Source organism: Culex quinquefasciatus, chromosome 3 (genome assembly GCF_015732765.1).
Source record: "Culex quinquefasciatus strain JHB chromosome 3, VPISU_Cqui_1.0_pri_paternal, whole genome shotgun sequence".
Taxonomy (NCBI): Eukaryota; Metazoa; Arthropoda; class Insecta; order Diptera; family Culicidae; genus Culex; species Culex quinquefasciatus.
Window position 1 is genome coordinate 157,523,841 of NC_051863.1, and position 20,378 is coordinate 157,544,218.

Sequence of the window (20,378 nt, forward strand, 5' to 3'; positions counted from 1 at the left end):
GAAACGATACTTTGCGTGCGCTGGTGTTGGCGGGAGTACCGTCGTGGGAGGTATTTTGGGGCTGGAAAAGGTTTTGTTGCAATTCGAATTGTTTTAAAGATCTTTCTAAAAACAAGATAATTTGTGAAATGGAAAACTAATTGAATGTTCTACTTTTTTATATTTTTATGAAGTTCATGAAAATTGTTCAAATCCATTCAAAATTTCTGGACAACAGTATCAACTCTCTCCCAAACTCTCCACTTAGCATAGCAGTGTACGTAAGAGAGTTGATTGCACACACGTTTTGATATCTGCTCACCAGCGCTCGCGCGCTCTCTCTCTCCATCGGAGGCCTACAACCGGACAGACGGAGCTCGCCGAGCTCACTGTTAGAAGTGACGTGAAAGCCGCAGGTCGTGTATCGCGTGTTACTTCGCGCCGTCGACTTTTGTGGAGAAGCACAATATCGAGTTTCGTTTTGCTCCTGTTTGAGCCTTTGTAAATATTGTAGTTTTGAAGGTTGGATATTTCAATATGGAAATTTGAAGAAAGTTGTTTTGAAAATCTGTTGAAAAAGGTAAAACAATCGGTTTTTAAGTCGTGTGACAATCTACCGTCACTATCCAAACATTGGAACAAGTGTGTACGGCAGTGCTGCCTTCTAGATCGGACGTTATTACGAACCTTTTTCGACAGATTTTGCGTTAAAACTCTGAATCAAGTCGTCCTTGCGTGGATCGATTCCCCCCCACAGGTGTGCGCGCGTTTGTGTGTGTTTGTGCGTGCACAGGTATTTAAGTACAAGCTAATTAAGGGGCTCCTCGGAGGGCAGGGAGGTGTGTAAAGTTTGATGTCTAAAACCCCGTGGTGAGCTCCCGAGAGTGCGTGTGGATAGTGTGCTGTGGTGAATAAATCCTGCCTGGCTGTCAAAAGTTATAATCATCCGGGAGTTATTCAATCAGCACACATACATGTTCGCGCGTGCACACATACGCAAACACTTGATTGTGGAGGAGTTTCCTTTCGCGAGGGAGAGGATTTTCGCATTGAGAAAATCGCTCCAGAGAGAAAAAGAGAGCGTAGTAGGCCGTGCTAGTGTGAGTGTGCGGGGGTGCGTGCATGGGTTGGAAACTCACGTGCTGGGACGGGTGGGTGGGAGAAAATCAAGGAGTCAAGAGCGTGGAAAACTCGTCCAAGCTATCCTTGTGAAAAAAGGGAAGGAAAAATCGATTCTGGAGAATGAGAGCGTGAGCAAGTGCCAAAGAGCAAGAATCATTCTGTTGTGTTTTTGTTCTTTTGAATCGCCTGTAACATTTGGCATTTCTTGCATGAAGAAGGGAGGTTTTTATCTGTGTGTACTTCTCTAGGATAGAGCTGTGTATTATTTTTTTGCTCGTTTCCGATCAGTGACCGGAGGTTCGATTCTCACTTCGGGAGCAGTTTTTCTCCGTCCGTGGTGAAAACTGCACGTGTGGTGAAATCGCGCGATAACAAGTTGCACATTTGTCAAAAAATTAAAAGGAAAATTTCCAAATAAAAAATATTTATGTTCATAGTTGATCAAATTGATTCATAAAAAGTCAAAGATTAATCAGAGCGCGTTTTCGGTCGAGTAGGCGACGACCAAAAGATCGTTTCGTCCGGTCAGAGAAGAAGTGCATAAGAGCAGAGTGAAAGGTGAAGAAGAGGGTGCAAAGCCAAAGAAAACAGGTGAAGAAAAGAAGAGCAAAGAAGAAAAGGTGAAAAACCCGTCCTCTGACAGGTTTTCGGTGTTCGGGCCCGAAGAGAGTGACGAAGCTTTCCAGCGTTTTTTTTTCTTCATTTTTTCGTTTTCGCCTCTTTCTCAAGAGTCTCGCGGAGAAGCCTCTGGCCAAAGAAGGAGACACGAGACACAGTCCGCCAGCCCCAGCAGCAGCACTAGAGCGTCGCGCCGTCTGTGTCTGTGTGTGAACGTGCGTGCGTGCATCCAAGTTGTGAGTGTGTGTGTGTGTGTGTTTGCACGTCACTGCGCTGTCACACCGTAGTGAAGGTTGGAGTTATTGTTGTTGTTTCTCGGTGGTGACCAGCTGAAACTTAGAGCGGAAAATCCTGTGCTGAAAACGTGACTACTTCGAAAATAAGGTAATTTTTACGATTTACTTCGAATTCCTTCCGTTTCTGTGTTCAGCGATATTTTGTAGAATTTTTGCTGAATGTGTCTTAAATGTTCCCTTCAAAGAGTAAAAAATGATATCTGGAGTTTTTTTTTTTGAAAAGGTTCAATAAAACAAATTTTCAGTTTTTGCTTTTTGGATTTTTTTATCACCCCTGACTGGAAATTTAATTTATTGGACCTTTAAAAAAAATCTAGATTTGATCTGCTCACTGGGAATCCTGTAGGATCCAGAGACCGTGAGTTAGATTCTTGTACCAGGAAGATAAAGTTTTATAAAAATGATACGATCTTTCAAAGGGAAAAGTTAGAAAATTAGCCTTGTTTACTCACTTAGCTATCTTCACTTTGACGTTAAATTCCAGATTCAAAGTATTTTCTCTAGAAAATGTCAAAAGATTACTGATCTTGGTAGGGGAGAGTGGCGAGACTTAATCCCCGGGGACTGTATCTCGTCAGCATGTCGACGCTGTCGTGCTATCTTGTCGTAAGTCGGTTTTTGACGTTCCGAAAAAACGCGTTTTATTGTTTGACCTTGAATTAACAAAAACGAGAGCACGCAATGCCAACAATAACAAATACGTTTTGTATGGTTGACCATTCTGTGCATTGCCCAGAAGTTTGGTTGAATTTGGTTGTCGGAGTCCCGAGTTATAAGTGAAAATGTTCACGGTAGTCCCTTTGGCCAATTGCCGCAGTTACATCCATTGTCAGGTTGTGTCAAGATAGCACGACAAGATTGAAACTTTCTTCATATGAAAAATGACAACAATGCACGGAGTTTTTTCGGTTTAAATTAAATATCTCAGGATTGGGATCTGTGAAGGTCAAAAGGTGAGGCATTGTGAGCTGCACAACATGGCGTTCTTAACTCACATCATAGTTTGGCCCAAAATGCACGTACGACAAGTTAGCACGACGGCGACGATGTGGGTAAAAAAAACTTTTTTTTCTAGGAAGTTGTGCGAAATTGATTCAAACTCATTGTGGAAAACAAACAAAGTGATGCAAAAAACCTCCAAGAGATTTTTATTCTTTGTTTTTTGATATGTATAGAAAACACTTAAAATTTATTCAAGAAAATATTGTTTATGCATGAATTGTTTGGTAAACTTATCAACTACAAAATCCTCACGCATTTGACGTTGAATTCATTGCCATACTATTTTTACAACCAATTGTTTAAAAAAAGCGCAATTAGGGAGACTTGATCCCTGCATTTTTACAGTCACTGGAATCAGCCTTGAGCTTAACTAATTGGTTTGGAATTTCGTACACGATTTCCTTTAGTATACACTAAAACCCCCGTTTACGCGCAGGCGTTACGCTTTTTGTTTGGTTGATTTCTCGAAAACAGTGTAATGTTTTTACATTCTTTTGACAGCAATTTGTAGATCTGCACAAGACGTATAAATCGCTTTAAAAAGTTTGCAAAAATATTGCGTCGTTCCAGAGAAATCGACGAAATACAAAGCGTAACGCCTGAGCGTAAACCGGGGTTTTAGTGTAGTTGTAGAAGACTTAATGCAGTTTGAATCATTTTTGAAATATTTGCTGAACACAAATTACCAGCTTTTGTAAATATGTTCAACTTTGGTCTAAAAGAGAATATTTTAAGTTTCAAAATATTTTACATACTAAACTTTTTATATTTTGAACAAAAACGTTCAGGCAATAAGTGAAATTGCTGGTTTAAAATATTTTTTGTTTAAATGCTTGGCATGACTGGAAGAATTCATCTGATTAAATACCCTTATCATCCAAACATAGTTGAATGTTTGAGCTTTTAATTCATGCAAAAAGTTTATAGTTTTGCGTGAAATTAAGAGAGTTATGTGCGATACAATAAAAGAAGATCAAGTCTCCCCACTCTCCCCTACATATTCTTGAATATATTTATTAGACTGGCTCGTCGTTATATGGAAAATTTAAAAAATAAACAAATCGAACCAGAACAATGTTTTTTTGAAAACAATCCCCTACAATTTGTGGGGCGATTGGTTGCGTCCACGGCTTGTCTAAAGGTTATTTTTATAAAACTTGTATGAACCTCGGTAATTCTTTCTGGAGCTTGTTGGGGGGACTGTCCCGAGTCAGGGAAACTGTTTTTCAAAAAAATCTATCGGTAAAAATTGGTATTATCTCATTTTGAAGTTTTTATACTATATATTTGAGCTAAAATCATGAAAAAGTATTAAATAAATTGATGAAAATATGATGTTTTTTCATTTCGTTTCATCAAAACTCCTGTTTCGAGTTCCCTAAACATGTCTTCAATATCCTACATCATGGAAAAATGTTAATCTTGGTCATCAGGTTCAATAATAGCTGCAAAATATGTTTTTTCCTATTTTTTTTTAATTCTTCTTGAAACATCAACTTTATTCGTGTTTATCAAAACTGTATACCTGTTTTTTGGCAAATAACATCCAGAATAAATTTGCACTATAAACATGTTATGACATCAAATCTCTGAAAAGTTTCAACAATTTTAGTGTAGAGAAATTGCAAATTTTAAAATTCTGTTATATTTATTCCATTTTCTTCCTACTACTACTTAAAGTAATTTCAGGATGACAAATCAAAAGCCTTGAGTTGGATTTAAATCTTAGTTTATATGTAGAAAAAATACGTTGAAAAATTATTGAACATCTCACAAAATTCTGCTAAGCGACTCAAGTGTATTGTCGAATAAAAATTTTGTATTTACGGTGTTCCAATACAACAATTTCCTACGTAAACGGCATGGCCAAACTCTTAAGTGCTTGGATCGGCTTAAAATTTTCGGGATTCTCTACCCAATATAGTTTTATTTTATAAATAATTTTTGTTAGGTTATTAGGGTGGTTCCTGCCACGTTAGGGTGGGCCATAAAATGGCAATTTAAAGGATTTTGCAATAAAAACTTATTTCCAAAACCATAACTTGACATTGTTTCAACCAATTAAAGTCATCCGGTTTGTAAAATAAAAGCGACTAATTAGGCATTCAAGGAAAAATACGCATGAGTTATGTCGAAATGGCATTTGACAATGATTTAAAAAAAATACTCAAAATTGTCATCTTTGAACCGCCTTGACGCGGCAGGAACCACCTAATAACCGAACAAAATTATGTATAAAATAAAACTATTTTGGGTAGAGAATCCCGAAAATTTAAAGTCAATCAGAGCACTTAAGAGTTTGGCCATGCCGTTTGCGCAGGAAATTGTTTTATTGGAACACCGTAAATACAACATTTTATTCGACAATACACTTAAGTCGCTTAGCAGAATTTTGTAAGATGTTCAATAATTTTTTAACGTATTTTTTTCTACAAATAAAATAAGATTTAAATCCAACTCAGGATTTTTGATTTGTCATCCTGTAATTACTTTAAGTAGTAGTAGGAAGAAAATGGAATAAATAATTATACAGAATTTTAAAATTTGCAATTTCTCAACACTAAAATTGTTGTAACAGGTTGTAACTTTTCAGAGATTTGATGTAATAACATGTGTATTGTGCAAATTTATTCTGGATGTAATTTGCTAAAAAAAATACAGGTAAACAGTTTTGATAAACACGAATAAAGTTGATTTTTCAAGAAGAATTATAAAAAATAGGAAAAAACATATTTTGCAGCTATTATTGAACCACACGACCAAGATTAACATTTATCCATGATGTAGGATATTGAAGACATGTTTAGGGTACTCAAAACCGAAGTTTTGAAGAAAGGAAATGAAAAAACATCATATTTTCATCAATTTGTTTAATACTTTTTCATGATTTTAGCTCAAATAAATAGTATAAAAACTTCAAAATGAGATAAAATCAATTTTTACCGATAGATTTTTTTGAAAAACAGTTTCCCTGACTCGGGACAGTCCCCCCAACAAGCTCCAGAAAGAATTACCGAGGTTCATACAAGTTTTATAAAAATAACCTTTAGACAAGCCGTGGCGTCCACACTTTGCGCATTGCATTTCAATTTTGTATGGAAATTAGTATGGAAAAACTCTCTTTTTTACATTTTGACTTTTTTCTTTATTAATTTCCGTTAAAATTAAGAAAATTCTCTAAAACTTTTCTGAAGAATGTATTGTGCTATCTTGCAGTCAAAAGATACAGCGTCCTTAAAACTGGTCTAAAACGTGTTTTTTGCTCGGAAGTCAAGTTTTAGACCAGTTTTGAGCACGCTGCGTCTTTTGACAGGAGCAAGATAGCGCAATGCTTTCTTCGGGAAAGTTTTGGAGAATTTTCTCAATTTTAACGCTGTTGTTGTTGTTGATCAAAATCAAAATGTAAAAAAGAGAGTTTTTTTTCCAAATTTATAGGAGTTGTTGAGGGGCCTGAAAGCAACCGAAAAAACTTGTTCTGAAAAATCGATTGCCTCGAGCCATCCTTATATTTATGTGTTTTCCATAATTTAATTTACTATTTAATTAAAATTTCGTGAAATCATAACATTTTCAAAAATGTGGTCACTAGGACGTAAAAAATAGGATTAAACCCGTCAAAAGAACTTTTTTTGAAAAATGACAATTTTTGAGGCATTTTGACGGCTCAAGCTATTTAAGGTCAGATCCTTGAGCAAGTTTTGGTTTATATAACATTGAAGTTTTGAGTAACCTGGAACTCGGTATAGGCCTTCAAAGCTTGGCATTTTTTTTTTGAAAAACCGACCCCAGCTAATTCAAATGGCGTCTCGGCCTGTACCGAGTTCCAGATTGCTAAAAATTTCAATGTTATATATTCTGCCGCTCTAATCTGGTCCGTCCCATGTGTAAAAAGTGAGTGCTGAGATAACGCTGTGAGAAACCCAAAAAAAGTTTCACCATTTTTCCCATTCTAAATTATTTTTGCCTTCCTCACCTATTGAGGAAAGGCTATAAAATCACTCGAAAATCGAACTTTTTTAAAAGGCCTCATAGACCTACCTTCACGTATACATATCGACTCAGAATCAAATTCTGAGCAAATGTCTGTGCGTGTGGATGGACGTAGAATTTTTTTTTCTCACTCACTTTTCTCGGAACTGGCTTGACCGATTTTGTCCGGATCTGTGTCGTTAGATCCGTCTTCAGGTTACCTAAGTCTTTTTTGAATATCATAAAGTTTAGTTAAGTACTTCAAAAGTTATGCTAAAAAAACGATTTCAGTTAAAGTTCAGAAGATTGTAAAAAGGGTGGTTTTTGTAAGAAATCCGGCCATGCTATATATTTTTAAAAAGGTATTTGAAAGACCTTTAAAATGATCCCAAAACATTGAAGATCTGATAACCCTATCAAAAGTTATTAGCACTTAAGTGTTATTTGTACACTTTGGGTAGGCCGGATCTCAAATATTTCGATGAAAATGGTGTCCGGGTCCATCATGCGACCCATCGTTAGTTAGATAATTGAAAGACCATTTGAATGAGCCTAAAACATTGAAGAATTGATAATCCTGTCAAAAGTTATAAGCACTTTAGTATTATCTCCACACTTTTTCGAGGCCGGATCTCAAAGGAATCAAAAAGTTGTTGCTGTTCATTTTCCAGGGGCGTGTGTTTTGGGTGATGTTTTTTTTACGATTTCACCCATTTTTGCCTAAATGAGCCGGAGTGTAACCCGTAGTAGCATACCCCGGAAAATGTGTAAAATTACAATAAACGCAAATTTATTGGATGGCATTCCTTTTAGAACTTTATAATTATCAAACTTTCTTATTGGATTTTTGGATGCAGAAAAACACCATATTCATGCTGAAATAAGTATTTATTTCCTCTTGATTATTTTTAAACAAGTGTTTCTGCGGCGTCGGGGCAGACAGCCAACTTTCAATCACCCGCGCTTGACTGCTCGACAGTTAAGATTCAAGAAGATCTGCGCCACCGAGGTATCAATGAGCGGAGTGTTCTCCTTCTTTCCTCCATGCATCGTCACCGGAACGTCCGGGTGTCGCAAATAAACTGGATCTTGCCACCCGGCTCGACGTACGCGTTCAGGTCGGCTTCGTCGGTCCGACCCCGCTCCACATCTAGACCGGCCAACGGTTGCGCGCCACGGAACAGCACCTTTGGCATGTCGATGCGGCTCCTAGTCGACGGTGGACGGTACAGCTCCTCCTTGCTAGAATTAAGGATTTAAAAGTATAGTTATATATTGTAACAAAAGTTCATTACACTTACCATAGTCATTAATTTTATAATGTGTTCAGCTTAAATACTTAGTGCCAACAGTTAAAAAATTCTCAAAAAATTCTAACTAGACCCATTTGCAGCGAATTACCGAGTGGTTAAAGCTGCCGGAAATTAAGCAATTAACAACAACAACAACATTCGCGATAATTATTCAAAACATTCAACATGACTGACGTTTGCTGCACTGTGAAATGAAAGGCACCAAATGAGCGTATAATTTAGTCGATTTAAAAGCGACACCTAGTCTTGAGTAGTAGAACAGAGCAAAAAAGGACGGTTTAAATTTTCTCACATTGAGTAAAAATATGCAAATTCTGTTCTGTGAATTTTCCAGAAGATTGTAAAAAGGGTGGTTTTTGTTGGAAAGTCAGTCATGTTATACATTTTTAAGAAAGGTATTTTACAGAACTTTCCAACGAGTCTTTGAGATTGAAGATTTGACAGCCCTATCAAAAATGACTAGCGCTTAAACGATATTTATAGACTTTTTAGAGACCGGATCTAAGACATGTTGATAAGAATATTGTTCGGATCTGTCATCTATCAGGAGGAATGATACTATTTTGACTAAATATATTCACTATATTAAAATGAGGAAGGCACCAACCACCGAAAGGTGGATTAAGTAACGTTTTTCTATATAATTATTTATACAGTTAAACGCAACTACCATAAATTGAATTAAAAAAATAACAATTTGGAGGTAAATTTGAGAAATTTCCAGCAAGAGACCAACTTGACTTTATTTGTCCATAAATAAAGGCAAGCCAGTTATGAGTATCGTGCAAGCAGTGGTGATGGGAAGGTGGATTTTTGTGGTGTTCTCTTTGTGCTATGTTCGTGTTCATGTTCAGTGTTCATGCATGCAGTGGGGGGTCATTGTGGTAATTAATATTATTGCGCGTCAGTATCGTGTGGGCAGCAGGGCCAGGAAGATGGTTTTATTGTTGTGTTCGTTTTGTAATGTATTTGTATTAAAATCTAGCATGGCTTTTTGTGGTGATGGTATGGTTTTGGTGGTGGTGGTGGTGGTGTTAAAAAAACAAACGTTCAATTTACTAACATTGAGTCCAAAACCTCCCTACAAACATCTATACCACTAGGTGACGTAGAGATCTCTGCGCATTCTAGATAGATGTTTACTAACATACCTTCCAATCCCCGAGGTTAGCAAGGTACCGGCCAGGAGCCCCTTATTTTACTGGATAGTATTACACGCTCATCTAAAGAGGAAAACATGGTATCTCCCGTGTTGGAATATTGTAACCGGATGAGAGTCTAGTGCTATCATACGTTTAATTACAGTTAAACAGCAAGATAAGCGTTGTGCAGCCATCCGGAATTGTGCGACCTTTATTGCTAATGCTAATGCTAATGCTAATAAATAAAGGCAAGCCAGTTATGATATCAAGGTAGGCTTGAACATTTACAATACAGTTTCAACCTGGTTCAACTGTCATTTCTAGGTTTGTGTTGGTAGTTTTCTAATTAAATAATTATAATCAAATAATAAAAAAATGTTTATTTCAGATTTATTTGCTTTAAATAATGTATTTAATAAAGTTCCTGGATAGAAAAATATGATCTGCAACGACACCAGGCAAATTCTCAACTGCTAAGCCCTTGAAGATAATTTAAAAAGCTACGCTTATCGTTGGTGGAGTCTCTCCAAGAACCAGGATCAACCTTATTCATTCAAGAAAAAATACAACTAATTTTATGGTTTAGATATTAGCCATAACGGTATGTATTTTATATTTTCTTTCCGTGGCTGTACATTTCAAAAGAAAAAAGTCTCTAAAGGATGGAGTATCTTGTTTTTAAATTTTTGAAATAATTCTTCAGAAATGAACAATTAATGATATTTTTAAGTTATACGTACTCATAAAAACATACTCTGTTGAATTCAAATAATTTCGTAGTCATTTAAACGATTTGCGATACATTTCTATATGAGGAACTGACTTGCCTTTATTTTGCATATGGGACAGCATGAAAGTCATATTTATTTTGGATTTTTTAGAACAAACACTACTTTTTTATTCAATAGGCTTAAAGTACATGTAAAATTAAAATTTTGTCAAGTTTATCTCTATTTTGACAAAAATACATATGGGACGGACTAGATTAGAGCGGCAGTATTATGATGTATCAAAATGGGGTCTTTTTTGCGGGCTTTTCTGGGCATGATCCCCTAGGTGTACTGAGCCCGAATCCCAAATATAAACTTGATTGGTTGTGGCAGGACCTGGCACTTTGACTTTGAAGTTTGAATGAGAATTAACCCGTAAAATCGGTGCGTTTTGATTCCCTTGACGATGTTTGCATTTTTCAAAAACCTCACGAGCTCATAGTTCGTGTTCCAGGGAACATTTTTGCCGAAGAGTGCAAAAAGATTCGTAAAATATTAAGAATGTTACAGAATTTATATCATCAACGCTGAAAACTTTAACTTTTTCTTCCCTTTCTTCTGGCAGCACTTGCTGATACGGCAGAAAAGATTCAGGGTAGGCGTTACTAGACATTTTTAAAAGTTATGTTTCTGTGTTTACAAATTCTTTCCAAATATGTGGAAATATTGGGGACTTGAAAAAACTCTTGAAATTTTTCAAAAGAAAAGAAAATACTTCTTCCATTTATCTACGGCGTTTGCATTCTCCCGAAAAAAACATACACACAAGAAATGATTAGATTTGCTTCGTCGTAAAACATAAAACAAAAACGTTACTTAATCCACCTTTATGTGGTTGGTGCCTTCCTCACATTAATAAAGTCAATACATTCAGTAAAAATAGCAACATTCCCCCTTAACATGTTTAACAAATCAACTTTATTACTCATTTCTTTTAATAGGGTTCGCAGACCTTCAATATATCTGGCTCATTGGCAAGGTCTGATAAAAAACATATTCAACGATAGTTTGCATGGAAGATACAGACAATATTTCTACCACAATATCTGAAATCCGGCCTCCAAAAAGTGTATAAATAACACTCAAGTGCTAATAACTTTTGATAGTGTTGTCAGATCCTTGATGTTCTAGGCTCATTTGAAAGATCATTCGATTATCTAACTAACGACAGGTCGCATGATGGACCAGGACATATTTTTTTTGAAATATCTGAGATCCGGCTTCCAAAAAGTGTATAAATAACACTTAAGTGCTAATAACTTTTGATAGTGTTGTCAGATCCTCGATGTTTTAGGCTCATTTTAAAGGTATTTCGATTATCTAACTAACGACAGGTCGCATGATGAACCCGGACATCATTTTAATTGAAATATCTGAGATCCGGCCTCCAAAAAGTGTAGAAATAACACTGAAGTGCTAATAACTTTTGATAGTGTTGTCAGATTCTTGATGTTCTAGGCTCATTTGAAAGATCTTTTTAATACCTTTCTAAAAATGTATAAAATGATAGGTTTTCTTGCAAAAACCACCCTTTTTACAATCTTCCGGACTTACGCCAAAATTGTTTTTTTAGCATAACTTTTGAAGTACTTAACTAAACTTGCTGATTTTAAATAGAGACCTATGGGACCTCAAGACGGATCGAATGCGACTAATACGGTCAAAATCCGTTCATCCAGTCCGGAGATAATCGAGTGACATTTTTTTGTCCACCCACCTACACACATCCACACAGACATTTGCTCAGAACATGATTCTGAGTCGATATGTATACGTGAAGGTGGGTCTACGAGGTCAAATTAATAAGTTCATTTTTCGAGTGATTTTATAGCCTTTCCTCAGTAAGGTGAGGAAGGCAAAAACCCAAAAAAAAAAAACTTATATGGGGGCCAAAGGAACTTTGTCGCCACCACATCTCGACGACCTGGCACTGCAGGCAGTGGAGGTTAAAGTGTCTCAAGGGAGCAGCAAAAACACGTCCAGCAGTGTTTTAGGGGAAAAAACAGAAGTGGGAGGCGTGGGCGGTTTGTGGAAAAAGGGGAAAAGCTTTTACCCGTCCCGCGCGCTCACAGTGCCCGATGAAAGTGCACAAACACATTCAACCAATCGAGCCGCCTGCCTGCTTGGACGACGAGCAGCACACAGGGTAATAAGAAAAATTGGCCACCGGAAGAGGAAACCCGGTGGAAATGTAGAAGTGGGGGGAGGAGAGTTAAGGTATACGAACACTCGAGTGAACATTTTGGTCGGGGAAGATGTGCTTAAAGTGTAAGCAACAGAAAATAGTACTTTTAAAGAAAATGTTTTATTTTTACTAGTAACATGTTTTGTTAATAGTAACTCTAATTTGATGAAAAAATTTAGAGCAAACAAAATTTAAAGATCGTGTCACAAAAAGCAAAGGGCTGCGGTTGAAGGGATTCTACTAAAATTTCACCAATCCCGCATTCTCTAGCATGTTGCATCTCTACCCTGAAAACGGATCCGGCACACCTGACCGGGCTTTGGATTTGGGTTCTGCACCTCGGTCCGTCCGACACGGTTCCAAGAATGCTAAATTGGAGCCATCCTGGTGAAGAGGGGGCTCTCTTCTCGGAATTCCGCATCAAACATCGAATCAATCAAAAAACTTTATCGTTCGGGTTATGGACAATTTGATAAGAGGATTTGAGGGCGCTCGGGTTCACATGGCAAGGTCGAGCCGAGGATCCTCTTGTGCAAATTTTCCTCTCTCTCGTAGTTGTAGTCGAAATATCCTTCGTCGTTTTCGGGGGAAAGGTACAATCACCATCAACATCATCATTGTCCCTCTCTTGGAGGACGGACGTCTCTCAAGGGATACTTGACGAGGAAATTTACCGAAACAAGGGAAAATTGTCCAATAACGTCATTTTCGGAGGGTTCCGAGCGGACCGGTTACCCAGTGAACGCGTTTGGCTTCAACTGACTGTATTTTTCTCCGTCTGTAAAATTGTTCGCTTCAATTTCAACAGCAGATGAAACGTTGATTGATGTGCTCCAATCAGAGCCTGGATCCACCCGAGCTAGTGTCACAGACAGGTGAATACATCTCACTTTGCTGTACGCTTGATTGCATGTAAGATTTCATGCAGTAGGTCCGTAATCTGTGAACTGCGAGACCCGTCACAACTTCCACCAAGGGATGTAATTTTCATTTCCCATAAATTACCATGGCAGCCTTGAAGCTGGATCAACCTGTCAAACTCGTACAATGAACATTGATTGGATTCGATTGCATTGACAGTTCCGCCATAATGGCGGTCGTCCTATAAAACGGAATAAAAAGCTTTGTAAACAACAACCGACTGACAGTTCAGCATTTGCCATAATGGCGTTTGCTATAAAATCTACACAAAAAAATCTTTAAAAGACTCCTTCCTTTGTATGACAAGTTGGCTTGCTTTCCAGGAAAATAATTAGGTGACAAGCTTCACTTTCCCCCGCCCGAGCAAATCCTGAACAACACCCCCTCTCCACTCGAAAACCAACAAACAAAATCCCAACTTGACACGGCTGTGTGGCGGTGTCCCATCGCATCGCTCGGGCTGTCATCATCATTAAAATCATCTCGGTTGGTACTCGAAAAATCGCTTTGTTTTTCGGAGCCCATGTATTCCGGCACGACCGGCTGCCACCGTACGGTGAGTACTGTGCTTGAAAAAGTTTCGTGATTGTTGGTGCGGAAAAAGGCCGACTTTTGCGTTCTTTTGCACGGTTTTCCCATCAGGAGGGAAAATGGAGGAAAACAAATTGTGCACAACAACAAGTGCGAACAAAGTCGCGCTTTATGTCGTGAATTTTCATTTCTATACTTCTGGTCGTTTTGGCGTTATTGTCACGGAAGCGGTATTACTGCGGCATCAGACTGTGTTTAGATTTTACGTCAAGATTCGCATTTAGGGTCTGTTGATTTAATTGTTTGCTTTGAAAGAAGTCAGTTCATAACTTTTGATAGGGAAAATTAAAACCCGGGAAAATTCATCCACTATTAAAACCATTATTTACATCACAGAAAAAAAAATCATGGTAATATAACATCTGGGAAGGGGTACATCTTTTATGTCAGAAAAAAAATGTGTAATTTTACCTCTGGAAATGTGTAATTTTACCACTTTTATGGTGTAATGTCACTTTTTCATTCTAAATTGAGGTAAAATTACATCATAAAAGAGGTAATATTCATCCTTCCAAAATTACAGCTTCCAAATTTACATTATTTTTTACTGTGTGGCTAAATGCTCTTCATCTTTGTTCACAGCAAAAAAATGTGTAAATTTGGAAGGTGTTCTTTTAGAATGTAAAATATTACCTCTTTTATGATGTAATTTTACCTCAATTTAGACTGAAAATGCGACATTACACCAGAATAGTGGTCAAATTACACATTTTCAGAGGTAAAATTACACTTTTTTTTCTGCCATAAAAGATGTACCCCTTTCCAGATGTAATATTACCATGATTTTTTTTCTGTGTTTCGTACTTTTCGTTTTATTGTTAACATTTTTGATTTTATTGTATTGACATTTAGACTTTTATTATTTTTGAATAATAAGACATTTTGCTGTTTTTAATTTCATTTTTTAAACCAAAAATAATTTTCAAAGAAAATTTTAAAAATATGTTCATATCCATTTTATTGTAATTGGGCCCTAAAATTAAGCTTAAATTTGTGATATTGTTGTTCACAACGATAAAGCTTATATTTTTGAGTAAAATGACCCTTTGTACGACCACAAAGGATTTAAAATAGATTTTTAAATCAATTTAAATAATTAACGTCGCGGCCATTCATGACAGAAAAGGTCCTACATACCCTGTTAGTTTACACTGTCAAGGCAGATTTTTTTAAATGAAAATGTAATTCAAGCAATTTATATCTGTTTTGACTACGCGATGTGAAATAAAATAAAATTGTGTCCACCCTCCTTAGAATTTGGCCTAAAAGTCAATTTCAAACTCTTCAAAATGGACCGTTTAACCTTTTCTTTGGTATTTTTGAAAGCCTTTATTTTTATTTTGAGACCACAGATTTAAGTATGACAAAAATTCTCATGTTCATATTTTTTTGCATTTTTAATGCTCATCCGAAGTTTGATTATCAATGTACAAAAAATCGTATTTTTTTTTAATTTTCTTACTTTTAACATCGAATTCGAGTTCTGCGACCTCATTTTAGTCAAATTTGAATGGTTGATTGCCTATTTAATTAAAATATGCATTTTTTTTAAAATACTTCATCACCGCCATTTTTGCCGCCATCTTGGATTAAACAATTCTGAATCACTTTAGAGTAGTTCAGGGGACAATGCATTTTTTTGTGATTCGATTATCCGATTTTAAATTTTGCCAACGCCTTCGGATAATCGAGTCTAGACTGTAGCTTTAAAATTATGAAATAGTAGTTTATGCAACAAGTTGAAATTTTCGATACAAGTGCTAATAACAGTGTTGAGATTCGAGTGAGAAGAAAAAAAGCTTTTCTCACTCGCGACCGAGGGAGAGAACTTGTAATCCTTTTCTCTCCTCGCCGAACGGGCTATCGGCGAGTTGCTCTCGGCAGCTCGGGACTCGTAGCGAGAGTGCGAGAATGCCAACACTGGCCTAGTAAGTTGCACTTTGAATTTGAATTTTGGTTTCCACCCTGCCTATAAATAAATGCTAACTAAAAAACAGTTAAATCGTTCGTTGAAAATTGGATCTATACGAGCTAAATTACAAAAGCGAGCATTTTATAGTGCGATTTCTATGGAAAATCGGAAATATAGAACACTAAATAGCACTAAAATGTGACTTTTTTTTTTTAAATGGCGTCTTGTTTTATCTTGCTTGTATTTTTTTGTATGCAGTTTTGTATGGAAAATATAAGGGAACTTAGTGTGAAATATAAGACATTAAACGACACTTAATGAGCACCACATTTTGATTTTATTTTTTTGCAAAATAGCGAAAAGTGTACTCATCTGTCTTATACTTTGTATGGCGATTTGCACAGAAAATATAAGGGCATTTAATCTGAAATATAATGCACCAAATAGCACTAAAAAATAATAGCACTAAAAAATACTAGAGTGCTTATAACTTTTGATACACCCAGAACTGAGCATCGGCATACGAGAGAATAAAGAGCACGATTCGGTAGTAAAATGGTACTGTGTGCGGACTGAGAGGATAAATCCCGAAATTACCAAGAGTACTTTACTGCCCATGTTCGCATAAATGTCCCATATGCAAAAACAGCAAGCTGTGAAAAACGCATTTGAAGTTTGTCCCATACATAAGGCTACGTGTTAAGTTTTCGCGAAAAAACTGGATTTCCTCATGATTTCTAGAACAAAGTGCTGAATGTTATAGGCTCTTTCGAAAGAGCACACAATTTTGAACCAAACTGCATCAATAACTCGAAATCGATGAAAATGCATATGGGACATTTATGCGATCAGGAGCAGTTTACTCATGGGTTCATCTTCAAAAAAAGTTCATCTGTCAAAAAATGAAAAGTACCGGTACTGAGACTCGAACCCAAGACCTTCGGCATATTGAACCGTGCCTTTGCCGTATGGGCCACCATGGTTCGGTGACTAAGTGGTGATCATTTGTCCCTATAAGCCACTCAATAGGATGAACTGTTCCAATGAACGAATGAACACGCGAGAGGACTATACTCTCGCAAAATAGCACTTTCCTCACGTTTCTTTTCGTGAGGACTACCCTCTCGTACTTTAACTTTGGGTGTAGGGTTATTCGATCTTCAATTTTTTTAGCTCGTCGGAAAGGTCTATTGATCATTATTATTTGAACTGAGTATGTTTTTAAGCAGAGCATAACTTTTCGAGTGATTTTATAGCCTTTCCTCATTTAGGTGCGGAAGGCAAAAAAAAAAAAGTTAATTTACACATTTTCCGATGCAAAATAACACATTTTACTTGGTACATAATCTATACACCCAAAGTTAAAGAACGAGGGGATAGTTCTCACGAAAAGAAACGTGAGGAAAGTGCTTTTTTGCGAGAGTATAATCCTCTCGCGTGTTCATTCGTTCATTGGAACAGTTCATCCTATTGAGTAGCTTATATGGACAAATGACCGCCACTTAGTCATCGAATCATGGTGGCCCATACGGCAAAGGCACGGTTAAATATGCCGAAGGTCTTGGGTACGAGTCTCGGTAACGGTACTTTTTTTTTGATAGATGAACTTTTTTTTGAAGATGAACCCATGAGTAAAGTACTCTCGGTAATTTCGGGATTTATCCTCTCAGTCCGTACACAGTACCACTTTACTACCGAATCGTGCTCTTTATCCTCTCGTATGCCGATGTCCAGTTCTGGGTGTACTCATTCTCACATTTTTTGTGTGAATATTTTATATAAAGATAACAGAGAAACAAAACAAAAATTAAAAGTTTTTCAATGACAAAAGTTCCTCAAATCGACCTTCTTAATAGAGAAAAAATAAAAATCATTGAATAAAATGTTGGCGCTACAAAAAGAAAGAAGAAAGCCCTTTATGCTATACTTCAAGGACTACCATAACACATAACACTGACACTGTGACCGACGATAACCAGGTGGATCGTTTTCGATACTTGAGATAATCCGGGAAATCTCTCCTAGAAAGAGCGAGAAGGTAAACCGTTATGCTTCTCCAGGGGCCATAAAATCCATTCATCTAATCGCGGTCCAGATGTGGATCCATTGGATAGGTTATGTGACCTGACTTTTTTTTCTACATATAAAAGTCCATTTGTGTCGAGTTCAATATGGTGAAATCACAGACAACTTGGATACATAAAAATAGCTCAAGCAATGTAATTGAAATTCCTTCGTAGTTTAGCTGCATTTTCCGGGACCTTGCCTTGTCCCTTAGAGAGTTTAGAACGCAATCAGATTACACATCCAAGGACATGTTTGAAGCTTTCTTTCTTCCAGCTCTCCTGAATTACTTCCGTTTTTCAAGTCGTTGCCAACAAATCACACACACACCTCCCGTTCGCAATGCCATTGGGATATCCATTTCCCGCATCTTCGCGCGAGAGTCCGCCGCAGTTGGCTGCCATCATCAATTTTGCTCCCCGCGAAGACGACTCTTCCCAGAAGTCGAAGGGATATCCCTTTCGAAGAAGAAAAAAAATGAGCTGCATTGCGCTCGAATGTTACCGAAAGAGGACACCTGAAGCTGGGGAAGAGTTCGCTGTTGATCCTTCGAGAAAGTGTCCCGTCTCTCTTGGAAGGACTCGTCCGGCGCGGCGCGATACCTTGGCCAGGGATGGAAAAACTCTCGACGGATAATTGAGCGATGAGTGTGCTTCGCTATAAAGCAATTGACAGCTCCGGCGAACTTGCCATAATGACGGAAACAAACCAAAACAGAGTGTGGGGATTCCCAGTACTGATCCTCTTAACAGGAATTAAGTTGTATCTCTGGGGGTAAACGAATGGATGCTGATGTAAATGAGCAATTAGACAAATTAACCGGAATACACGATGGGCTTTGCTGCTGGCATCGGTGAAGGCTGGAAGGTTTCGTTCATTGCCGGCAATTATGGTGAGGCGGAGAAGGGAAAAGGTGCGGGTGGCTCTCTCTGTAGCAAAACGGGAAGTCAAAGTGAATGATAGTTATGAAGATTCATTATGGATGGTATCAATGTCGTGTACTGGTGTCGCTTGTGGCAAGTTATGCGGTGCGTGGCATTTCCGGATGGTGTGACGTCCGTGAGCAACACAAATTATGGTGTAGCATGATGGAGTGGCTTAGAATTAAAGTTCGGAAGTTGTTTCTATTTGTTCTTTGTTTAAACTATTACAAAAAAAAAAAAACGAAAAAAAATAGCTGTTAATAGCTGTAAAGAGTGTAAAACGGTTAAGAGCATTTTTCTCTCAAGTTACTAACTGTTACCATAAGGCTCAGGAATAAAATCGAGGCCATTTTACTCTCCACCTTCTGTTCCCAGTTCAACAACATAACATTCATCATTATAGCTTGATTGAGCTGTGTGAAATATCTCCCAACTCCATCGAGCCGTGAAATCTTGTCCGATTTTACAAAACGCCCCGTCGAGGGTTGTTTGAAGGCAACCAATTTCCACCGTTCGTATTGCAGGAAAAGGCCCTTTTCCCATCAGGGGAAAAACAACGCCAGGGAAGGGGACCTGCGTCTCGCCACGTGACGTGGTTCCATCTCTGTCAACGGCGGTGAGGGCACACGACTACTGCACGACGACGACGACGACGGATCGGTAAATGATAAAATAAAGCGAATCCGATGTTCAAACAGTCAAAACTTGTCGCAGAAGCGAGTCATTTTTTTCCCCCAACTTGAACCTTTAAAAAAAGATGGCGTCAAGAGATTCGAAAATGCGGAGCGAAATAAAATTAATGCCAAAACGAAAACACAACCTTTTATTGACTTTGCCTGTTCGACCAAACGATCAAACCGTCGCTGTCGTGTTATCTTGTCGCACGTGAATTTTGACCTTTGACCTTCACAGATCCCCAATATTCGATTCCAATCCTGAGATATTCAATTAAAAAAAAAACTACGTGAATTGTTGTCACTCCTCATATGAAAGAAGTTTCAATCTTGTCGTACTATTTTTAACACAACCTGGAAATTGATGCAGGTGCGACAACTGGCCAAAGGGATTTAAGGTCTGAACGCGTTTGACACACGTAAAAGCCCGACCAAATTCAACCTAACTTTGGGACAATGCACAGAATGGTCAACCTAACAAAACGTGGATGTTATTGTTTGTCTTGGAACGTCAAAAAGCGACATGCCGCAAGATAGCACGACATCGTCGAAACGATGACGACAGTGGAAATTTCGATGTCCTTTTCCATTTTTGGCGAATGTGGCGAAAGTTTTCATGCTTTACGACTGGCTGGTGGTTCCGAACGATGGCACCATTGGACATAGCGAGTGTGAACGTCACAGCCGTGCCATAATGGCCGCCGTCTGGGAAGGAGAGCATATGTCATGGTCGCAATTTTTATGGCGTTTGTCATTGCTATAAAAAACGCAGTGTTCGCCATAATGTCGCGTCTGGTTGAAGCGTGCCTGATTTTCAATCGAAATTCCTTTTAAAACTAAATATAGACTCCTGTTCTGGGAATTGCGTCTGCTGTGGGTTACAATTTCATTTGCAGA

The 20,378-nt window shown here is 37.8% G+C and overlaps 1 protein-coding gene across 12 annotated transcripts in view; it reads left to right on the forward strand.

Moving 5' to 3' along the window:
- The first annotated feature begins 363 nt into the window (after nucleotides 1-363).
- The window catches only part of LOC6036248 (cAMP-dependent protein kinase type II regulatory subunit), an 80,502-nt gene continuing 60,487 nt past the window's right edge, over nucleotides 364-20,378 (forward strand). Inside the window, exons 1-3 of one of the 12 annotated variants that reach the window (XM_038258655.1) lie at nucleotides 364-501; nucleotides 1,539-1,721; nucleotides 1,831-2,103. The gene's annotated coding sequence lies outside the window, so the exon portion shown is untranslated. Of the gene's footprint in view, nucleotides 560-1,538; nucleotides 1,722-1,830; nucleotides 2,104-20,378 lie in introns of all 12 variants that reach the window. The other 11 variants (XM_038258654.1, XM_038258663.1, XM_038258659.1 and 8 more) reach the window with 11 other exon arrangements.